Genomic DNA, 7,533 nt, shown 5'->3' with positions numbered 1-7,533 from the left:
ATAGGATAGGATAGGATAGGATAGAATGGGATGGGATGGGATGGGATGGGATGGGATGGGATGGGATGGGATGGGATGGGATGGGATGGAATAGAATAGAATAGAATAGAATAGAATAGAATAGAATAGAATAGAATAGAATAGAATAGAATAGAATAGAATAGAATTAACCAGGTTGGAAGAGATCTTTGAGATTATCGAGTCCAATCTATCATCCAATACCATCTCATCAACTAAACCATGGCACCAAGCACCCCATCCAATCTCTTCCTAAACACCTCCAGGAATGGTGACTCCACCACCTCCCTGGGCAGCACATTTCAATGGCCAAACTCTCTTTCTGTGAAGAACTTCTTCCTCATACCCAGCCTAAACCTCCCCTGGCACAGCTTGAGACTGTGTCCTCTTGTTCTGGTGCTGGCTGCCTGGGAGAAGAGACCAACCCCCACCTTTCTACAACCTCCCTTCAGGTAGTTGCAGAGAGCAAGAAGGTCTCCCCTGAGCCTCCTCTTCTCCAGGCTAAGCAACCCCAGCTCCCTCAGCCTCTCCTCACAGGGCTGTGCTCCAAACCCCTCCCCAGCTTTGTTGCCCTTCTCTGGACACCTTTCAGCAACTCAACATCTTTCCTAAACTGAGGGGCCCAGAACTGGACACAGGACTCAAGGTGTGGCCTAACCAGTGCTGAGTCCAGGGGCAGAGGACCGCGAATTAGATTGATGTGGATAAAGCACCACGGTAATGAATGGAGCTCAGCTGGGACTTTGAAATTTGGGTTTCCTGCTTCTGCAACTGAGACACACAAATAAATCCCCCAGCACTCACAGGATCAGTCTGCCTGCTGATTTATGCCTGCATTGAAAACTGGGCTGGAAGCATTTAGAAATTCCTGCTATTTTACAATACCCTGGGAAAGAGCTTTGTTGTCGAGTCCCTGAAGCTTCACCTAGAGACCAACAAGGAACTCTACAGATATACCCTGATAATGATCTGGCTGAACACAGTTTTCCAACAGACTGAGCAAGGTAACAGGCATCCTCCCATTCCTCCTCAGTTTATGTGTAGTAAGGAAGTCTGAGCAAGGTCTTGATTCACTGGATCACAGGATGTTAGGCTTGGAAGGGACCTCCAAAGATCTGGCAGCTCTGAAGGCAAATCACATCTTGGCCTGCATCAAAAGATGTGCTGCCAGCAGATCCAGAGAGGTGATTCTGCCACTTTGCTCTGCTCTGGTGAGACCTCACCTGGAGTACTGTGTGCAGGTCTGGAGGCCTCAATATAGGAAAGACATGGACCTTATGGACAGGGTCCAGAGGAGGGACATGAAAAGGATTAGAGGATTGGAGCACCTCTGCTATGAGGACAGGCTGAGGGAGCTAGGGTTGTTCAGCCTGGAGAAGAGAAGTTGTGGGGAAACCTAATAGCAGCCTTCCTGTAGCTGAAGGGGGCTACAGGAAGGATGGAGAGAGACTGTTTACAAAGACCTGCAGTGACAGGATGAGGGTCAATGGCTTCAAAGTAGAGAGGAGCAGATTTAGATTGGATATCAGGAAGAAGTTCTTTACTGTGAGGGTGGTGGAACACTGGAACAGGTTGTCCAGGGTGGTGGCTGAGGCTCCTTCCCTGGAGATACTCAGGGTGAGGCTCAACGAGGCCCTGGGTAACCTGATCTAGTTGGGGATGTCCCTGCTGACTGCAGGGAGGTCAGAATGGATGACCTTTGGAGGTCCTTTCTGGCCTGGACTATTCTGTGATCCTCTAATTCTATGAAACCATTTCTGTGATGTCATTTTCCCTTCTCCTGTTGTCCAACCCTTCTATTCTGGAAGACCAGTTCATTCCTTTTAAAAATATGTCTTCTTGGAAGGCAGACTCTTCAGATTTAGTTTATTTCATATTGACATGAGCAGCATTGGCTGATGGATTATTTTTATCTTTCTATGTACCCAGTCCAACAGATTTATGAGCAGGCTTTCCAAGAACAGCCAAACATGGGTCAGGGCCATCTGACTTTGCACAATCTCTTGATGTGCCACTGCGGTGATGACGTTAGAGAGCCTGTCAGCATACAAGGAAACCTCTTCTAGCTCTCATTTGCCTTCAAGAAGTGGCCTCATCCTCTGCACCCTTTAGATCCTTTCCATCTGGAGCTGTTTTCATCTTCAAGTGAGAATCTGGTGGTGTCCATACTGATATGTTCACCATCGACAGTGAGTCCTCCTGATGATACAGCGCACTGTTGGAAGCTCTGCCTCTCAGCAGATGCTTGTCTTGACTTTCCATCACCTTTGTGCTTTCCAGCACATAATCATAAATTTCAGGGTGCTTCTGAAACTAGCCTCAAGATTTGGAGTGGATCAGATTCCTGAAGCAGTCTCAGGAATGAAGCAAAAAAATGCCAGAACAGAGGTGTTCAGGAGGAGACTTGATGGGGTGCTTGGTGCCATGGTTTAATTGTTAGGTAGGTTGGGTTGATTGATAGGTTGGACACGATGATCTTGAGGGTCTCTTCCAACCTATTCTATTCTATTCTATTCTATTCTATTCTATTCTATTCTATTCTATTCTATTCTATTCTACTCTACTCTACTCTACTCTACTCTACTCTACTCTACTCTATTCTATTCTACTCTACTGTATTCTACTCTACTCTATTCTACCAGGCTGCCCAGAGAGGTTGTGGAGTCTGCATCTCTGAAGGCATTCCAAACCTACTGGGACATATTTCTGGGTGATTTACACTGAGTGGTCCTGCTCTAGCAGGGGGGTTGGACTAGATGACCCTCAGATGTCTGTTTCAACCCCTACCATTCTGTGTGATTCTGTTGTTATCTACACCTTTCTCCCTTGGCACAAAGTCTCTTTCCATGCCAAGAAGTTGTGTGTGAGTACCAGGTGAAATTCTGATTACTCTTGGTGACTACAGAAGAATCAATATGCAGTATGTTGTTAATGGTAGCAACTAGCTCCACCAGTAGCATAAACTATGTGAATGTGGTTGGACTAGATGACCTTTGGAGGTCCTTTCCAACTGAAACCATTTGGAACAGGTTGCCCAGGGAGGTGGTGGAATCCCCATCCCTGGAGGTTTTCAAGGCCAGGCTGGAAGTGGCTCTGAGCAACATGATCTAGTGTGAGGTGTCCCTGTCCATGGCAAGGGGGGTTGGAATTAGATGATCCTTGAGGTCCTTTCCAACCCTAACAATTCCATGATTCTATGATTTTGCTATCTTTGTATACCTCTCAATAAAGCCACAGCAAGGACAAGGGAACTATGGCAAGGGGAAGAGTCAGAAATGAACAGTCCACAGAGGTTTCTTACACTGCTGAAACATCCATATGAATTCAAAGGTTGATGAAATCAGAAAGCAAATCATAGAACCATAGAATCAACCAGGCTGGAAAAGATCTCAGAGATCAAGTCCAACCTATTACCTAATACCTAACACCTCAAATGGGGATCTTTGGGCATTCACAGGATCACAGGATGTTAGGGGTTGGAAGGGACTTCTGGAGATCTTTGAGTCCAAGCTCCCTTGCCAGAGCAGGGCCATAGAATCTAGCACAGGTTGCACAGGAACACAACCAGACAGGGCTTGAAAGTCTCCAGAGAAGGAGACCCCACAGTACTCTGTGACCCTTACAGTAAAGAATTTCTTCCTCATGTTGAGGTGGAACCTCCTGTGCTGTAGTTTCCATCCATTGCCCCTTGTCCTATGCCAGGGCAGAAGTGAGCGGAGGCTGTCCCTTCCTGACACCTAGCCCTCAGATATTTATAGACATTGATTAGATCCCCTCTCAGCCTTCTCCTTTCCAGGCTAAAAACATTTCAATATTCATGTTCTTACTTATCTCTTACTTGCACTGAATAATCTGAAGAGCTGACTGGACTTTCCAACCTCAGCAGCACTGCTGTGATGGTTGGGAGCTTTGAAAGGATGCTTCCTGCAGCAGCTATTCTCTCATTCTCACTGGACAGACACTCTGGAGTCCTGCTTATCTTCCTCCAGCCAGAACTCAGAGTGATTTCACTATGCACATAACAACAGCAAGGCCACAAGGAGACCAAGAGTGCAGGGCTGTGTGGAAATGGCATCCTGGCTTGCATCAAGAACAGTGTGGCCAGCAGGAGCAGGGAAGTCATTCTGCTCCTGAACTCAGCACTAGTTAGGCCACACCTTGAGTACTGTGTCCAGTTCTGGGCCCCTCAGTTTAAGAAAGATGTTGAGACTCTTGAATGTGTCCAGAGAAGGGCAACGAGGCTGGGGAGAGGCCTCAAGCACAGCCCTGTGAGGAGAGGCTGAAGGAGTTGGGGTTGTTTAGCCTGGGGAAGAGGAGGCTCAGGGGAGACCTTGTTGCCCTCTACAACTACCTGAAGGGAGATTGTAGCCAGGTGGGGGTTGGTCTCTTCTCCTAGGCAACCAGCAGCAGAACAAGAGGACACAGTCTCAAGCTGTGCTAGGAGAGGTTTAGGCTGGAGGTGAGGAGAAAGTTCTTCCCAGAGAGAGTTGTTAGCCATTGGAATGTGCTGCCCAGGGAGGTGGTGGAGTCACCATCCCCAGAGGTGTTCAAGAGGGGATTGGACGTGGCACTTGGTGCCATGGTCTAGTAGTCATGAGGTGCTGGGTGACAGGTTGGACTTGGTGATCTTTGAGGTCTTTTCCAACCTTGCTGATTCCATGAAACTGAGGCATGCCAGCTCTTAAAGTCAGTGCCACCAGCCTGCTGTTCCCTGACACGGGCGAGCTGAGAGATGCCAGAAACGCTCAGCACGGGACTCTTAATAAATCCTCACACATTTTAGGTGACCACTAGCCCTGAGGCTGCTTTTAGCTGTTTGGCTTTAACTTCCTTGGGATTCAAATACAGTGAGTCAGTCGTTAATCAGCAATATGATGCTCCAAATTGGTTTTCAAATCAAATTCAGCTCCCTGTAAACGGCAGGTTTAACCTGGTTACCTTGTAATTGCAGCTTTAGCAAGTTGGATGTGTCCATTATCTCACTGCTTTTTTTACAATGATTACATCACCATAAGGCACAAGCATCTCTGGTCCTCTAGCAAATCTTATCCCTACACTAGCATGGCTGAAATAGGAAAATAGTCTCTTGCAAAGGGGAAGTGGAAACCACAGAACTCTGGTTAATCTCTCCTAAAATCAGGGGGTGGAAAAGCCAGCAGCAGAAGACATGTCTTGATTGATAGCCTTTTGCCTCAGCCTTAACTGATCCTTGTCTTTCTAATCCAAGCTTAAAATCTGGTGTAAAACCACTTCCTACAGACATCTATGTCAGCATACAGAAAATTAAAGGTCAAGTCCCCAGAGCGAGTGTCTTGGACAAGATGTGCATGTGAGATGCATGAGAGCTGGGCAAAGGGGAACTTAATGAGTGTAAGTGCAGAGTCCTGCATCTGGGAAGGAATAATACACTGCACCAATACAGGTTGAGAGGTGATCTGCTGGAGAGCAGCCCTGTGGAGAAGAACCTGGGAGTCACAGAATCACCAAGGTTGGAAGAGACCTCAAAGATCATGGAGTCCTGGTGGATAACAAGTGACCCATGGGTCAGCAATGTGCCCTTGTGGCCAAGAGGGCCAGGGACATCCTGGAGTGCATCAAGAGGAATGTGTCCATCAGATCCAGGGAGGTTCTTCTCCCCCTCTACTCTGCCCTAGTGAGGCCACACCTGGAATATTGCATCCAGTTTTGGGCTCCCCAGTTCAAAAGGGACAGGGATCTACTTGAGAGAATCCAGTGGAGGGCTACCAGGATGATTGACTGACTGCTTTAGGAGGAGAGGCTGAGGCACCTGGGACTTTTTAGTCTGGGGAAGGATGAGAGGGGATATAAAAAAACATTTATAAGTATCTGAGGGCTGAGAGTCAAGAGAGGGGGGAACAGGCTCTGTTCACTTGCACCCTGGGTTAGGACAAAGGGCAATGGATATAAACTACAGCACAGGAGGTTCTACCTCAACATGTGAAGGAAATTCTTCACTGTGAGGGTCACAGAGCACTGGAACAGGCTGCCCAGAGAGGTTGTGGAGTCTCCTTCTCTGGAGACTGTCAAGACCCATCTGGATGTGTTCCTGTGTGACCTGTGCTGGATTCTATGGTCCTGCCCTGGCAGTGGGGCTGGACTTGATGATCTTCAGAGGTCCCTTCCAGCCCCTAACATCCTGTGACCTGGGACACTTTTATGCAGCTGTGTGCCACTTCTGAAAGGAAGCTACTCAGTTTTGCCTGGTACATTTGGGTTGCTCTCCATGGGCACCCACTGCATGTGTAGATTGCTAGCACTGGATTTTTTTTTACTGTATATAGGCACAACCATACAAACTTTTCAAATGCAACAAGGCAGGCTAGGCCACTCAGCAAAGCTGTGGTGTGACCTGTTAGGCATGATGGAAGTGTTCTTTGCCATGAGGGTAGTGAAACACTGGAAGAGGTTGTTCTGGGAGGTAGCTGAGGCCCCATCCCTGGAGATATTCAAAATGAGGCTTAAAAGGGCTCTGGGCAACCTGATCTGGTTGGGGATGTCCCTGCTGACTGCAGAGGGGGTTGGACTGGGTAACCTTTGGAGGTCCCTTCCATCCCAGACTATTCTATGATTCTGTGATTCTATGACACTCTGAAGCTCAGAAGAATGCTGATGGTTACAAATAGGATAGAAAACAAACCTGTAACTGGTATAGAACTGTCACAGGGCTATGATTCAAAGGACACAAGTGCCACAGGACTATTACTCAAAGTGAGGTTCGACAGGGCTCTGGGCAACCTGATCTAGCTGCAGATGCCCCTGCTGACTGCAGAGGGGGTTGGACTGGACAACCTTTGGAGGTCCCTTCCAACCCAGACCATTCTATGATTCTAAGTGGAAAGAGCCCTATTTTGGCAGCTGAGATGTGGCAAGGGCCTTCTGCTGCCATTCCCAGCTACCAGCATAAAGAGGTGAGCATGTTTAGCTTGGTGTGCACCTGGCTTACACAGCAAACCAAAAAGCATGTTGTGGCTGAGATCTGATCAGAGTTCACAGAGGATCCACAATTTTACCCCAAATCCCAGCTCATCTGCTAAGCCCCAGCTCTGTCAGAACAGAAGCTGGGTTAAAACAGAATAGAATAGAATAGAATAGAATAGAATAGAATAGAATAGAATAGAATAGAATAGAACAGAATAGAGTAGACTAGACTAGACTAGACTAGCATAGCATAGCATAGCATAGCATAGAATAGAACCAGACCAGGTTGGAACAGACCTTTGAGATCATCAAGTCCAACCTATCACCCAACACCACCTAATCAACTAAACCATGGCACCAAGTGCCTCATCCAGCCTCTTCCTAAACACCTGCAGTGATGGTGATTCCCCCACCTCCCTGGGCAGCACATTCCAATGGCCAATCTCTCCTTCTATGAAGAACTTCTTCCTAACATCCAGCCTAATGGTCACCTAAGCCCCATCTCTGTCAGAACAGAAGCCGAGTTAAAACTGAACGTTCTAAAATCTACCCCTCTGCCCCAAGCCCCAGCTCATC

The sequence above is a fragment of the Dryobates pubescens genome, unplaced genomic scaffold (genome assembly GCF_014839835.1).
Source record: "Dryobates pubescens isolate bDryPub1 unplaced genomic scaffold, bDryPub1.pri scaffold_94_arrow_ctg1, whole genome shotgun sequence".
In the NCBI taxonomy this organism is placed as follows: Eukaryota; Metazoa; Chordata; class Aves; order Piciformes; family Picidae; genus Dryobates; species Dryobates pubescens.
The sequence above is the reverse complement of the archived record's forward strand: the minus strand, read 5'-3'. Positions refer to the sequence as shown.